General features: G+C 41.3%; 1 protein-coding gene across 5 annotated transcripts in view; it reads right to left on the minus strand.

The window, feature by feature from the left end:
- Positions 1 to 15,897, minus strand: part of FBXO36 (F-box protein 36) — a 48,899-nt gene that overhangs the window by 19,684 nt on the left and 13,318 nt on the right. The window lies entirely within an intron of this gene.

The raw sequence follows: 15,897 nt of genomic DNA on the forward strand, positions 1-15,897 counted from the left end.
AACAGATGACTAACATAACGGATGCAAGCAGATGCAATTAAAAATCCTACTGTTTTCAATGGGATTTTTAACTGATCCGTTTTTATACTTGATCTGATCTAATAACGGATCAGAGTAACGGATTATACATGAAAGTGTGAACTTAGCCTTACACCAAAATCTTGCTTTATACAGAATGGCCGCAGGATGAAGATAAAATACAGCCTATAGCAGTTTCACGCAGAGGAATGCGGGGGGGGGGGGGGGGGGTGTAGTGTCGCACAATATATCTAGCTACTAGTAAACGTAGATCAATGCTTTAATACATTTATGCATATGTTAAAAAAAAACTTAGGACATTCCGGGCATTAAAGGGGATACATGTGTGATCGCTGGGGTTCCGCGACCGCAGGGACCCCCAGCGATAAGGAGAGTGGGGGACCGAAAGTCCCCCGAAGTGCCCCATGACAATGGAGCGCTTGTGTGCATGCCTGACCAGAGCTTCATTCATTTCTATGAACCAGCCAGAGACAGTGGTCCTGGATGTCTCATTGAAATGAATGGAGCACTGGTCAGGCACGCGCACAAGCGCTCCATTCTCATGGAGCACTTAGGGGGACTTTTGGTCCCTTGTTCTCCTTATTGCTGGGGGTCCCAGCAGTCGGAACCCCAGCGATCACACGTTTCCCCTATCCTGTGGATAGGGTATACATGTATTTTGTGGGACAACCCCCTTAAGACCCAGCGGTCCCAGCGCTTCAGTCTTCAAAATTAGCCCATCAAGCCGTAGGCTGTATTTTATCTGCATCCTGTGATAATTCTGAATAAAGCAAGAGTTTGGTGTAAGCTTGGCGCTATGTGTGAGCTATGGTAAAAATGTATGCATTTGGCCATGTTACCAAACATTCAGCATTTGTGCTGGGATGTGCCCCCGGCGCGTATGCCGAATGGTTTCATAAACCCCACCTATGGACCCGACGGATGTTAAAAAAGAGTGCCCTTTTTTTTCATCCACCAGGCAGGTATACATATGTATACCTTATTTTAAAAATATTTTTTTATAGTAAAGGCTGGTGTCTACTGCAAAAACTGTACTTTTTTTTTCAACTTTGGTCTATAGACAACATATGCAACTGTATAACATACAGTTGCATACATTGGGGCCTTATATGCAATGAAACATATAAAAGCCAAAATGCGATGTCAACAGAGGCTTACTGTGACTTTTGTTGTGAGTTTAAAGAGGCTCTGTCACCAGATTATAAGTGCTCTATCTCCTACATAATCTGATCGGCGCTGTAATGTAGGTAACAGTGGTTTTTATTTTGAAAAACAATAATTTTTTAGCAAGTTATGCACAATTTTAGAGTTATGCGAATTGGTTTCTTTTTTTTAATCAGTTCAAGTTTATTCAACAAAACTCCACATTATTACAGGTCATTGTACGTTCTCATACAGTGTACAAGCAATTTTCAACAGACCCAATTCTTTACATTTAACCAAACATTCCCTTCCCCCCAACTCCCCCCTGTATCCCCCCCAGCCGATCTCCTCAGTACCACTTTTCCAATCCTCTCCCCTCAGTGGCCCTATACCTGCACTTGTTGCCTTAGTGTCATTAGCTCCACAGAAGCATACCCAGATTGATCAATCCACCTAGCCCATTGTTTGTCGAACTTGACCCTGGACCCCCTCTTGGAGTATATCCTATACTCCATCAGAACCTGTGAGTTAAGTGCCCCTATGATTTCTTGTTTTGATGGTGGCTCCGCATCCAGCCAGTGCTTTGCAATTCCTTTCCGAACTTGATACAGTATTTTAGCAATTGCCAACCCTGACATCCTATCTCCCCCCAAATCTCCAACATACCCTAGCAGCATTACTACCGGATCCCATGGGATCTGTACCTCAAACACTCTCCCCACTAGTTCCAATATTTCCGTCCACAGACTCCCCAGCTTCCCACATGTCCAGAACATATGAAGGATGTCTGCTTTTTCTTCCGGGCACCTAGGGCACTTTGCATCCGCTCTTAATCCCATTTGTTTCAGCACCCACGGGGTCCTGTACACCCTATGTATCAGAAACAACTGCGATCTTCGTTGTGCTACATTAATGGACAAAGTACATGTTGCTGCCAATACCGCCTCCCAGTGGTCTGTTGTAATAGGACCCACATCCCTCTCCCATATTGCTTTCACTGTTGCCATAGGATCTCCCAGATGTTCCACCAACAACCTGCGATAAACCAATGAGATTAATCCTTTTGATGATACTGCCCGAATTGGTTTCTTAATAGACAACTGGGCGTGTTTTTACTTTTTTACCAACTGGACGTTGTAAAGAGAAGTGTATGATGCTGACCAATCAGCGACATACACTTCCCTCCATTTATTTTTAGCAGTACTCGCAACACAGCGGGATCTCAGGAGAACACGTTGTGCTGTCACATACTCCCACATTAACTTTACTGAAGTGTCTTGAGAGTGAATAGACATCGCTTTCAGCCAGGATGCGATGTCTATTCACACTCCCAACACTTCGGTAACGTTTCTTGGGGACTTACTCACACAGCACAGCGTGATCTCGCAAGATCACGCTGTGCTGTCATTCACAGAAACTTTACCAAAGTGTCAGGAGTGTGAATAGACATCGCGTCCTGGCTGAAATTACTGCTAAAAATGAATGGAGAGAAGTGTATGACGCTGATTGGTCAGCATCATACACTTCTCTTTACAACGCCCAGTTGGTAAAAACTTAAAAACACGCCCAGTTGTCTATTAAAAAACTAATTAGCATAAATCTAAAATTGTTCATAACGTGCTCAAAATTGATAGGGTTTTCTGGGCAAGTGCCCGGGGCCCGAGGCTGGAAGGGTGCCCAGTTCGCCCAAACCGGTTGTTAAAATTACAGCCGGTTCAGAGAACCGGGGTGAAGCGGGACCTCTCACCCAATTGTATCCTCGTCCTTAGGACGCGAATACAATTGATTACTATTGCGCTAGCGAGACGAGAACTATCAGTTCCCACCTCACCATTTGGCACTTTAACAATGACGCGGTCGGTGTTATGACGTCATCACGCCAAATGCGCCATTACCCCCGGATGACGCTGCCTGGTTACTGATCAGTCAGTGTATGGTCGCTGGAGGAGAGCGCGGGAACGGGGACAGGTGAGAACATTTTTTTTTTCTTCTGTGGGCAGCGTTGGGGGCAATATCTACAGGGGGCACTATCTACACTGTGCAATATCTACAGGGGGCATTGTGACTGGCATTATCTACAGGGGGCAGTGTGACTGGCATTATCTACAGAGGGCAGTGTGACTGGCGCTATCTAGAGGTGGCATTGTGACTGGCACTATCTACAGGGGGCATTGTTAGTGTGTGTGGTGTTGACGTAAAAATAAAAAAAAGTTATGGCTCTAGAAAGGCGGCGAGTGAAAAATGGCTTGGACTTGGAGTTAAACAACCGAGACAGGTTCTTGAAGGTTATATTCACGCACAGCAGATTTTTTTCCCAGAGACCATAAACAATTTAAAGCTTCTGAGTCTTTAAGGTCTCAAAGTATTCTGCTTTCTCTCTGCTCTATGGTTCACTCTGCTTTTACAGCAAATTCAAAACCGTGCCAAATCTGTGGCCGCCTAAATATAAATCTGCAAATATATACGGTATAGTGTTATCAGAATCTTGTGTTCAGAGTTCGGGGCGGGGGCCCCAGACTTCAAAAAGTGCCCGGGGCCCATGGTTCCCTTAACCCCTTAAAGGAACAGTGTCGCCACAAATTTTTTTTTATATCAGTTTGATGTTAGTGTTTTATTAAAAACGTTTGAATTTATTTGTGTGTTTGTGTGTTACTTTTTTTTATTTTTACACTTTTTCTTCCCTATGGGGGCTGCCATTTTTTTTTCCATTTCTGTATGTGTCGATTAACGACACATACAGACATGGAATACGGCAGCTCCAGTCCCATAGGGACTGCGAACGGGGCCCGTTCCATCCACTATGGTGTACGCCGTCTGTGTGGGAACGGCGCATGCGCCGCTCCCACAGAGTCCAATTTGAAATGCGCGCCGTCCGGCGCCATTTTCCTGTGGACCGTAAGTCGCGGCCGGACAGTAAGATTACTACTTCCGGTCGCGGCTTCCGGACTTGTGCACATGGAGCAGCGGCAGCAGACGGAACGGACGGTCCGGTGGGAGCGGCGGCGACTGGAGCAGGTAAGTGATTTCTATGTATGTTCGTGTTTTACTGTGTGTTTACTAGTGTATGTTAACCTACTACACTGTGTGTTAGCTCAAAAAATGGCGACACACAGTGTAGGAGGTTAGATCGTTCAATCCCCTCGTTTCTCCCGGCACTAGCCAGGATAAAGGAGGGGGGGATTCTGAGAGAATTTTTTCCCAATTTTGCAGCATAAAGCAATGTGGTTGCTTTACCACATGCAATGCTGCAATTTTGGGAATTGCTCCATCTAGTGACCAGCAATGGGAAATATTATAAATTGCATCCAATTTATAATAATTCCTGACTCGTGAAAAAAATAAAAAACATTAGAACAATGTTTAATCACCCACACACTAATTGTTTAACTAAAAAAAAAAAAATATTTTTTGCTAACACATTCCCTTTAAGGACGCAGCCTAGTTTTGGCCTTAAAGGGAATGTGTTGCCAGAAAAACATGTTTTTTTAAAAAAAATTAAACATTTAGTGTGTGGGTGATTAAACATTGTTCAAATTTTTTTTATTTTTTTCAAGAGACAGGAAATATTATAAATTTTTTCTAATTTATAATACTACCCATTTTTGGTCACTAGATGGAGCTAGTTCCCAAAATTGCAGCATTGCAACATTGGGTTAAAAGCCCTCGCTCTAGTGAGCTCTCAGCATCCCCCCCTCCTTTATCCTGGCTAGTGCCGGGATAAACGAGGGGTTTGAAAGGTTTAACCTCCTACACTGTGTGTCGCCATTTTTTGAGGTAACCCACAGTGTAGTAGGTTTACATACAGTAGTAAACACACACAAACACTAACATACATTGAAATCTCTTACCTGCTCCTGCCGCCGCGGCTCCCTCCGGCCCGTCCGCTCCCTTTGCTGCCGCTGTTCCATGTGCACAAGTCCGGAAGCCGCGACCGGAAGTAGTAATATTACAGTCCGGCTGCGACTTCCGGTCCACAGGAAAATGGCGCCGGACGGCGCCAATTTCGAATAGGACTGTGTGGGAGCGGCGCATGCGCAGTTCCCACACAGACGCCGTACACGGACGTGAATGGGACGGGAGCCGTTCACAGTCCCTATGGGACTGTGGCTGCCGTACTCCATGTCTGTGTGTGTCGTTAATCGACACACACAGAAATGGAACAAAAAATGGCAGCCCCCATAGGGAAGAAAAAGTGTAAAAATAAGAAACAGTAAAACACAAACACACAAATGAATATAAACGTTTTTATTAAAGCACTAACATCTTTAACATATAAAAAATTTATTTGTGATGACACTGTTCCTCAGAGCCCATTTTTTAAATCTGACATATTTCACTTTATGTGGTAATAACGTCGGAATGCTTAAACCTACCCAAGCGATTCTGAGATTGTTTTCTCGTGACACATTGGGCTTCATGTTCGTGGTAAAATTAGGTCGATATATTCAGTGTTTATTGGTGAAAAATTGCACAATTTAGAGAAAATTTTGAAAACATAGCATTTTTCAGAATTTAAATGCATCTGCTTGTAAAACAGACGGTTATACCACCCAAAATAGTTACTAGTTCACATTTCCCATATGTCTACTTTGGATTGGCATCGTTTTTTGAACATTCTTTTATTTTTCTTGGACGTTACAAGGCTTAGAACATAAACAGCAATTTCTCATATTTTTAAGAAAATTTCAAAAGCCTTTTTTTTAAGGTACCTCTTGAGTTCTGAAGTGACTTTGAGGGGCCTATGTATTAGAAACCCTGATAAAACACCCCATTTTAAAAACTAGACCCCTCAAAGTATTCAAAACAGCATTTAGAAAGTTTTTTAACCCTTCAAGCATTTCACAGGAATTAAAGCAAAGTGGAGGTGAAATTTGCAAATTTCATGTTTCTTGCTGAATTTCAATTTTATTCATTTTTTTTCTGTAACAAAGAAGGTTTTACCAGAGAAACACTACTAAATATGTATTGTCCAGATTCTGCAGTTTTTAGAAATGTCCCTCATGTGGCTCTACTGCGCTCGTGGAATAAAACACAAGCCCTAGAAGCAAAGAAGCACCTAGTGCATTTTGAATATATTTTAGGCAGCATGCCAGGTTTGAAGAGGTGTTGAGGTGCCAAAACAGTAGGAATCCCCCAATAGTGACGCCATTTTGGAAACTACACCCCTCAAGGAATTAATTTATGGTTGTTGTTACCATTTTGACCGCACAGTTTTTTCACAGCACGTATTTGAATTGGGCTGTGAAATGAAAAAAATTTCATTTTTTCCAATAAAATGTCATTTGTGATCAAAATTTCTTATTTTCACAGGGAACAAAATACCCTATTTTGTTGCCCAATTTGTCCTTAGTGCGGCAATACCCCATTTGTGGTGATAAACTGCCGTTTGGGCTCATGGGAGGGCTCAGAAGGAAAGGAGCGCTATGTGTTTGTTGGAGTACAGATTTTGCTGGATTGGTTTTCGGGTGCCATGTCGCATTTGCAGAGGCTCAGAGGTATCAAAGCAATGGAAACCCGCCAGAAGTGACCCCATTTTGGAAACTACACCCCTCAAGGAATTCATTTATGGTTGTTGTTGTTGTTGTTGTTGTTAGTATTTTGACCGCACAGTTTTTTCACAGCACCTATTTCAATTGGGCTGTGACATTAAAAAAAATGAAATTTTTTCCAATAAGATGTAAATTTTGATCAAAATTTCTTATTTTCACAGGGAACAAAATACTCAATTTTGTTGCCCAATTTCTCCTGAGTGCAGCAATACCCCATTTGTGGTGATAAACTGCCGTTTGGGCTCATGGGAGGCCTCAGAAGGGAAGGAGCGCTGTGTGTTCTTTGGAGTGCAGATTTTGCTGGTTTGGTTTTCGGGTGCCATGTCAAATTTGCAGAGCCCCAGAGGTATCAAAGCAATGGAAACCCACCAGAAGAGACCCCATTTTGGAAACTACACCCCTCAAGGAATTCATTTATGGGTGTTGTGACCATTTTGACACCATAGTTTTTTCACAGAACTTATTTGAATTGGGCTGGGAATGAAAACAAAATTATTTTTTTCAAATAATATGTAGTTTTGGCTGAAAATTTCTTATTTTCACAAGAAACAAAATACCCCATTCTGTTGCGCAATTTGTTCTGAGTGCCGTAATACCCCATTTGTGGTGATAAACTGCCGTTTGGGCCCATGGGAGGGCTCAGAAGGAAAGGACCACCATTTGGCCTACTGAGGATTTTCTAGTGCGAAGGCATGTATGCAGAAGCCCGTGAGGTACCAGTACAGTTGAAACCCGCAAGAAGTGACCCCGTTTTAAAAACTACACCCTTAAGGCATTCAACTAGAGGTGTAGTGAGCATTTTGACCGGAGACCTACACCCCATAAACTGTAATGTGGGTTCTCCCGGGTACGGCAATACCCTACATGTGGCTGTTATCAGCTGCCTGGGCACACAGCAGGGCTCAGAGGGGAAAGACGAGGGGGGATAAGCTGTGCGGAGTGCATCAGGGTAAGTAAAATTGGGGTAAATTATAAACCAAGGGATGTATGATACATTTTAAAACACTCTTTCATACAGAGCTCTGGTTATTCGGGACACGTGTCACATTGATATATTGTGTCATCCCTTATCGCCCTCTTATAGCAGACTTTGCACCTCTTTTGACTTTTTCCCTTCTTGCCAGTTTGGGGAACTTCTCCTGGAAAGTGTTGCCGCCCTGGTACTATGCGTGTGGCCCCGCTTCCAGAAGTACTGGGTGCCCCCCCTTCTTGGTCCCTAAAGATTAGGTTCTTGATAATCACCTCTTGAAATTCCAGGAAATTTCCCCTCTGGCCTGCACAGCGACGTAGCACGTACGCATTGTACAAAGCCATCTGTATGATGTTCCCGGCCAGCTTCTTATACCACACCGCATGGCGCTGTAGGGCTTCAGGATTTGATCTGACAAGTCCATCCCTCCCATGTACCTATTGTAGTCCAGGATGCAGTCTGGTTTGGGATGGCCTTTCCTTCATATATCCTAAACCTGTAGGTATACCCTGATGCACTCTCGCACAGCTTATACATCTTCACGCCATACCTTGCCCTCTTACCCGGCAGGTACTCGCGGAATTGAACCATCCCTTTAAAATGTACCAGGGACTCATCAATAGAAATACACTTCTTGGGGGTGAAGGCTTGGGAAAACCGGGCACTGGAACGGTCTAATAGGGGTCTCCGTTTATACAAACGGTCAAAACTGGGGTCATCTCGGGGTGGGCACGGCTCATTATCAATATAATGTAACAAGCGAAGTATTGCCTATTTTTTTTTTTTTTGTAGGTTCCAGTTCAGTTCTGAAGTTGCTTTGGAGGGACCCATATACTAGAAACCCCTATCAAACACCCCATTTTAGAAACTAGACCCCTCAAAGTATTCACAACAGCATGTAGAAAGTTTATGAACCCTTTAAGTGTTTCACAGAAATTTAGAGCAAAGTAGAGGTGAAGTTTACATTTTTTTTTTTGTCAGAAAATCCTCTTTATTCAATTTTTTTTACAACACAATTGGATTTATCAGAGAAACGCAACTTATTACTTATTGCCCAGTTTCTGCAGTTTAGAGAAATATCCCACATGTGGCCCTCGGGCGGTAATGGACTGAAGCACCGGCCTCCGAAGCAAAGGAGCACCTAGTGGATTTTTAGGCCCATGTATTAGGCACCATGTCCGGTTTGAAGAGGTCTTGTGGTGCCAAAACATTGGAAACCCCCCAAAAGTGACCCCAATTTGGAAACTAGAACCCTTGAGGGATCCATTGTAGTTTTATTGGGGTGCATGCGACTTTTTGATCAGTTTTTATTCTATTTTTAGGTGGCGTGGTGACTAAAAAACAGCAATTCTACTATTGTTTTTTTATTCTATTTTTTTTACTGCGTGCACCGTGCGCTATAAATGACATTCACTTTATTCTGCGGGGCGATACGATTACGGCGATACCATATGTTTATAGGTTTTTTTTTATGTCTTATGGCGTTTGCACAATAAAATACGTTTGGTAAAAAATCATTTACTTTTTGTATTACCTTATTCTAAGAGCCATAACGTTTTTATTTTTCAATCAATAAAGCCGTGCGAGGACTTATTTTTTGCGTAACGAACTGTAGTTTCAATCAGTACCATTTTTAGGTACATGCGACTTTTTGATCTCTTTTTATTCCATTTTTTGGGAGGTAAAGTGACCAAACAATTATGATTGTGGTACGGTTTATTATTATTTTCTTTTACGGCGTTCACCGTGCGGGATAAATAACGAAATAATTTTGTAGTTCAGGCAGTTATGGACGCGGCGATACCAATTATGTATAGTTTATTTGTTTGTTTATATATTTTTATTAATAAAAAAAATTATTGATAAGGTAAAAAAGGGGGATTTTTACTTTTAATACTTTTAAAACTTTTATTTTCTTATTTTTACACATCTTTTTGTAACTTTTGTTTTACTGTATTACTTTGTCCCACTAGGAGACTTGAGGGCAGGAGGCCCTGATCGCTATTCTAATACACTGCGCTACATGCGTAGTGCAGTGTATTAGAACTGTCAGCTACTCACTGACAGCAAGCATAGTGGGTCCTGACGTTGTCAGGACCCACTAGGCTTCCGTCTATGGCATAGCCGGATGCCATTGTTTGGTGTCCGGTTGCCATAGTCACCATCGCCGGCCGCTATAGTGTAGCAGGCCGGCGATGGCAGCTTAACCCCTAAAAAGCCGCGATCTCTATAGAACGCGGCTTTTAAGGGGTTAATCAGCGGGGACACAGCGATTGGTCCCCGCTGTAGGAGCTGTGACAGCTGCTGTCCGAGACAGAAGCTGTCACAGCTCCTGTATGTGTCGGGAGGACGGCCGAAAACGGCCGTTACTCCCGAGACGTACTATTAGGTCATGGAGCGCGAACGCTATAGTTACCATGACCTAATAGTACGTCCAGGAGCGGGAAGGGGTTAATCTGCCCCTGTGTAATATATATATATATATATATATATATATATATATTTCAAATCTGACATGTGTCACTTTATGTGGTAATAACTTCGGAATGCTTTTACATATCAAAGGGATTCTGAGATTGTTTTTGGTCGATAAATTCAATATTTATTTGTAAAAAACACCAAGATTTGCAGAAAATTCGCAAAAATTAGCATTTTTCGAAATTTAAAATGTATCTGCTTGTAAAACAGATAGTAACACCACACAAAATAGTTTACTAGTTTACATTTCCCATATGTCTACTTTAGATTTGCATTGTTTTTTGAACATCCTTTTATTTTTCTAGGACGTCACAAGGCTTAGAACTTTAGCAGCAATTTCTCATATCTTCAAGAAAATGTCAAAAGGCTATGTTTTCAGGGACCAGTTCAGTTCTAAAATGGCTTTGAGGGCCTTATATATTAGAAAGTCCCCATAAATCACTCCATTTTGAAAACTGCACCCCTCAAAGTATTCAAAACAGCATTCAGAAAGTGTTTTAACCCTTTAGGCGTTTCACAGGAATTAATGCATAAGTAGAGGTCAAATTTAAACATTTCAATTTTGTTTGCCATGTTAAATACCTTTGTGTCAAAAAAGACAAAAGTATAGAAGGTATGATACCTTTATTGGCTAACCATAAAAGTTCTATATGCGGCTTTCAGAGCGCAGAGGCTCCTTCTTCAGGCTCTTTGCAAATGAATGACTTCGAAAAAAGCACAACATTTAGATGTTACACAAAGACAATTAGTACATGAGGTGACACATCATTAAGATAAGCCAGGGCAATAAAACGGAGGTTATAGGGGTGATGACTTAGGAGTTAAGGCATCTGGAGTCAGTCTGATGGGGGACGTGACGTGTGTCCATGTAGTGGCTCATAAATCCTGGTGTTAGATTGAGGCCGTGTGTCAATGACTGGAATTTTATCATCATCTTGAATTCACAAATTTTTCTTCTTTCTCTGTGGTTTTTAAAATGCCCCTTCAGAATGAGTACCTTTAAATCTGCCAAACTGTGATCAGGTCCAGAGAAGTGTTTTCCCACGGGTGTATCCACCTCCTGTTTTATTGTATGTCGGTGAAGATTCATCCTGGTTTGTAGTTTTTGTATTGTTTCTCCAATGTAGATTCCTTTATTGATGCACCTTGTACACAGAATCAGGTACACTACATTGGCAGATGTACAGGAGAACGTGCCGGTGATTTTATAGTCCTGCTGCGTGTTTGGTATCTAGATGGTGTTTGATGACAAGATGTTGGTACAGGTCTTGCATTTTCTACTGTTGCAAGGAAAAGTGCCAGTCTCTGATGGTGATGAGAGGGCACTTCTGACCAGGAGATTCCTTAGGTTTGGTGGCTGTTTGTAGGCAAGGAGAGGTAAATCCGGGCATATTTCCTTAAGTTTATTGTCTTTGTTGAATACAGGTTGGAGATCAGCAGCAATTTTCCTCAAGATGTTCATTTGGGGGTTGTATATGACCACTAGGGGCACCCTGCTGTTGTCTTCCTTCTCTTTGTACTCCAGAAGATTGCTCCTTGGAGTTCTTGTTACTCTGTAGATCTGATCATCTATAATCCGTGGATGGTATCCCTGTTGTAAGAATGTATTCCTCAGTGATATCAGGTGTTGTTTTCTGTCTTCACTGTCTGAACAGATCCGTATGTACCGCAGAGCCTGGCTGTAGATTATGGATTCCTTTATGTGTCTCGGATGGAAGCTGTTCCATCTCAGATATGCTAGACGGCCTGTAGGTTTATGGTAGATTGTTGTTTGTATGGTATTGTCTCTCATGTATATGGTCATGTCCAGAAAATGTATTTGAGATGTACTGTAGAGTAGTTGAGAGTGAGTTTGATGGTAGGATGGAACTTGTTGAAGTTTATATGGAAAGAAAGCAGTTCATGTTCAGAGCCTGTCCAGATTATCAGCAGGTCATCAATGTACCGGAAATATGCTAGAGGTTTAGTTGCGCAGGTTGATAAAAACTCTTCCTCTAGTTTGGCCATAAACAGGTTAGCATATTGTGTGCACATTTTGCTACCCATAGCGCTTCCCATACACTGCAGTTTGTTTGACAAAATTCGTTTGTAATACATTTTTTTCTGTCCCACAGAAGGTTTTACCCGAGAAATGCAACTCAATATTTATTGCCCAGATTGTGCCGTTTTTAGAAATATCCCACATGTGGCCATAGTGTGCTAATAGACTGAAACACAGGCCTCAGAAGCAAAGGAGCACCTAGAGGATTTTGGGGCCTCCTTTTTTTGAAGAGGTCTTGTGGGGCCAAAACAGAAAAGACCCCCATTTTGGAAACGACACCCCTCAAGGAATTATAATTTATCTAGGGGTATAGTTAGCATTTTGAACCCACCGTTTTTTTGCTAAATTTATTTGAATTAGTATGTGAAGATGAAAAGCTACCTTTTTTCTGAAATAACTTAAAAAAAAATTTTTTTTTTACAAGGAATAAAGGAGAAAAAACACCCCAACATATGTAAAGCAATTTCTCCCAATTATAGCAATACCCCATATGTGGTAATAAACTGCTGTTTGGACCCACAGCAGGCCTCAGAAGAGAAGGAGCACCATTTGGATTTTGGATTTCTGATTTTGCAGGAACAGTTTTCAGTGCCGTGTCGCGTGTGTAATGCACTGGAGGGACCAAAATAGTGGAAACCCCCCAAAAGTGACCCCGTTTTGGTAACTACACCCTTCAAGAAAATTTTCTAGGTGTAGTTACCATTTTTACCCCACAGGTGTATTTCTGAATTCATTGGAATTAGTCTGTAAAGGTAAAAATAAAAAAAAAATTCTGAAAAAACGTAGCCATTTTTAATTTTTACAAAGAATAAAGGAGAAAAAGCACCCCAACATTTGTAAAACAATTTCTCTCGATTACGGAAATACGCCATATGTGGTAATAAACTGCTGTTTGGACCCACAGCGGGGCTTAAAAGGGAAGGAGCGCTATTTGGCTTTTGGAGCTCAAATTTAGCTGAAATGGTTTTCGGGTGCCATGTCACATTTGTAAAGCCCCTGAGAGGCCAAAACAGTGGAAACCCTCCAAAAGTGACCCCATTTGGGAAACTACACCACTTAAGGAATCTATCTAGGGGTCTTTTGCAGAATTTATTAGAATTAGGCTGTGGAAATGAATATCAACATTATTTCCACTAAACTGTAGAATTTTTTCAATTTCACAAAGGATAAAGGAGGAAAAAGCTGCCCAACATTTGTAAAGCAATTTCTCCCAAGTACGGCAATACCCCACATGTGGTCATAAAGGTTTTGTTTATTAGAAAGTAATTAACCCTTTCCGGACTAAACCATTTTTTGCTTTCTCTTTTTCGTTTTTCCCTCCCCGCTTTCCAAGAGCCATAACTTTTTTATTTTTACTGTCAATAGAGCGTTGTGAGGGCTTATTTTTTGCGGGATGAGCTGTAATTTTTATTGGTACCATTTCTTGGTACATACAACTTTTTGAGCACTTTTATTACATTTTTTGGTAGAGCCAAGGTGACCAAAAAAATAGCGATTTTGCCGTTTTACATTCTTTATTTTTCACAGCGTTCACCGTACGAGTTAAATAATGGTATATTGTAATAGTTCTGACTTTTACGAACGCAGCGATACCAACTATGTGTATTTTTTTACATTACTTTAGAGAGAAAAAAATTTGAAAAGTATTTTTTGGGACTTTAAATATTTATTAAATTATTTTCACTAATATTAACTATTTCATTTGTTTTTACACATTTTGTTAGTCCCCCTAGGGGACTTGAACCAGCAAATCAGTAGATCGCTGGTACAATACACTGCAATACTTATGTATTGCAGTATATTGTCATTTTTACAGGCTCCTCCGCTGTTCCTGTCCGTTAGTCCTGGGTGTCAGCTCTAATACACAGCTGACACCCGCAGCATATGGTGCGGGCTCATAGCGTGAGCCCGCTTCATACATCTCCCCCACACCACGACATGCTATGTCGTAGTGCGCGAAGGGGTTAATGCGCAGCGGATGGTGCAGAGTGAAAATTACAATTTTCCACTGATATGCCATTTGAGTGCACAATATGTTGTGCCCACTTTGTGCCACTGAAGGAAAATACCTCATAAAATATTAACCGGGTTCTCCCGGGTATGGCGATGCCAGATCTGTGGGCGTAAACTGCTGTTTGGGCACGCTTCAGGGCTCAGAAGGGAGGGAGTGGCATTTGGCTTTTGGAGTGCAGATTTAGCTTGGTAGTAGCTCGGTTTGGCGTTTTGCTGGAATTTCAGCTTATAATGTGGGGGAATATGTAATCTGTGCGGAGTACATCAGGGTATAATAAGAGGGTATAATAATGGGGTAAATAAATAATAATAATAATAGTAAGTAAAAAATAATAAAAAAAGATATGTCGCCAGTGTCGCACTGATAAATGGTGCCCAATCTTATCCGCTTTTGGAACGCTGCACATTTTGCATCGCCATATTCTGAGAGCCAGAACTTCTTTCTTTTTTCTTGACCGGAGCTGTGTGAGGGCTTATTTGTTGCGGGACAATCTGTAGTTTCCATTGGTACCATTTTGGGGTATGTGCGATTTTTTGGATCAGTTTTTATTACATTTTTTGGCAAGCAAGGTGCCCAAAAACCAGCAAATCTGACAATGTTTTTTATTCTTTTTTTTTATGCCGTTCACTCTGGGCTATAAATGAACATTTTATTTTATTCTGCAGGTCGATATGATTACGGCAATAACATTTGTATAACGTTTTTTTTACGTTTTGAAGCGTTAAAATAAAATCACTTATTTATAAAATAATTTATTTTTTTGTGTCAACATATTCTGAGAGCTATAACTTTTTAATTTTTCAGTAAAAATAGCTGTGTAAGGGCTTGTTTTTTGTGGGACGGGTTGTAGTTTTTATTGGTATCATTTTGGGGTACATGCGACTTTTTGATCACTTTTTATTGTATATTTTGGGAGGGGTGGTGACCAGCGTTTTTTGCGGCGTTAACCGTGCGGAAAAAATAATATTATTTTATAGTTGGGGTCGTTACGAACGTGGGGATACCAAATATGTGTACTTTTTTTAATGTGTTCATTTTTTTCTTAGAATAAAAGACTTATTATAGGGAAAAAAATCATTTTTTGTTAATGTAACATAACTTTTATTTTTACACTTTTTTTAAAAACAGTTTTATTATCTTTTTTTTACTTGTCCCACTAGGGGACATTTAGACTTGCAGCTCTGATCGCTGCTAGAATACATTACACTACCTACGTAGTGTAATGTATTCTAACTGTCATTGTGACGTGACAGTCACTCTGACAGGAAGTCAGCCGTGGCAAGGATCGCCGGCCCCCGCAAATGCACGTGGGGGGGCTGCCGATCTGCTCTAAACCTCCTCAAAGTGGCGATCGCAATCGAAGGGGTTAATTGACGATTTCAGCAGCGACGGGCTGCTGATCGGCAACGGGGAGAGCAGGCCAGACAGACACCCTGCACAGTTAACTGCTGCTGCAGTTTAGTGCCGTGCGGCGGTTAACTGTTAAAGCAGGGACGTAACTGCACGCCCAGGTGCACGAAGTTACTGCTCACCTGGACGTGCATGTACGCCAAGGTGTTAAAGGACCAGTGTCACGAAAAAAAAATGTTTTTATATAAAATTTGCTTTTAGTGTTTTATTTAAAAAAAAAATATTTGTGTGTTTGTGTTTTACTTTTTTTTAA

This window comes from Rhinoderma darwinii, chromosome 4 (genome assembly GCF_050947455.1).
Source record: "Rhinoderma darwinii isolate aRhiDar2 chromosome 4, aRhiDar2.hap1, whole genome shotgun sequence".
Taxonomy (NCBI): Eukaryota; Metazoa; Chordata; class Amphibia; order Anura; family Rhinodermatidae; genus Rhinoderma; species Rhinoderma darwinii.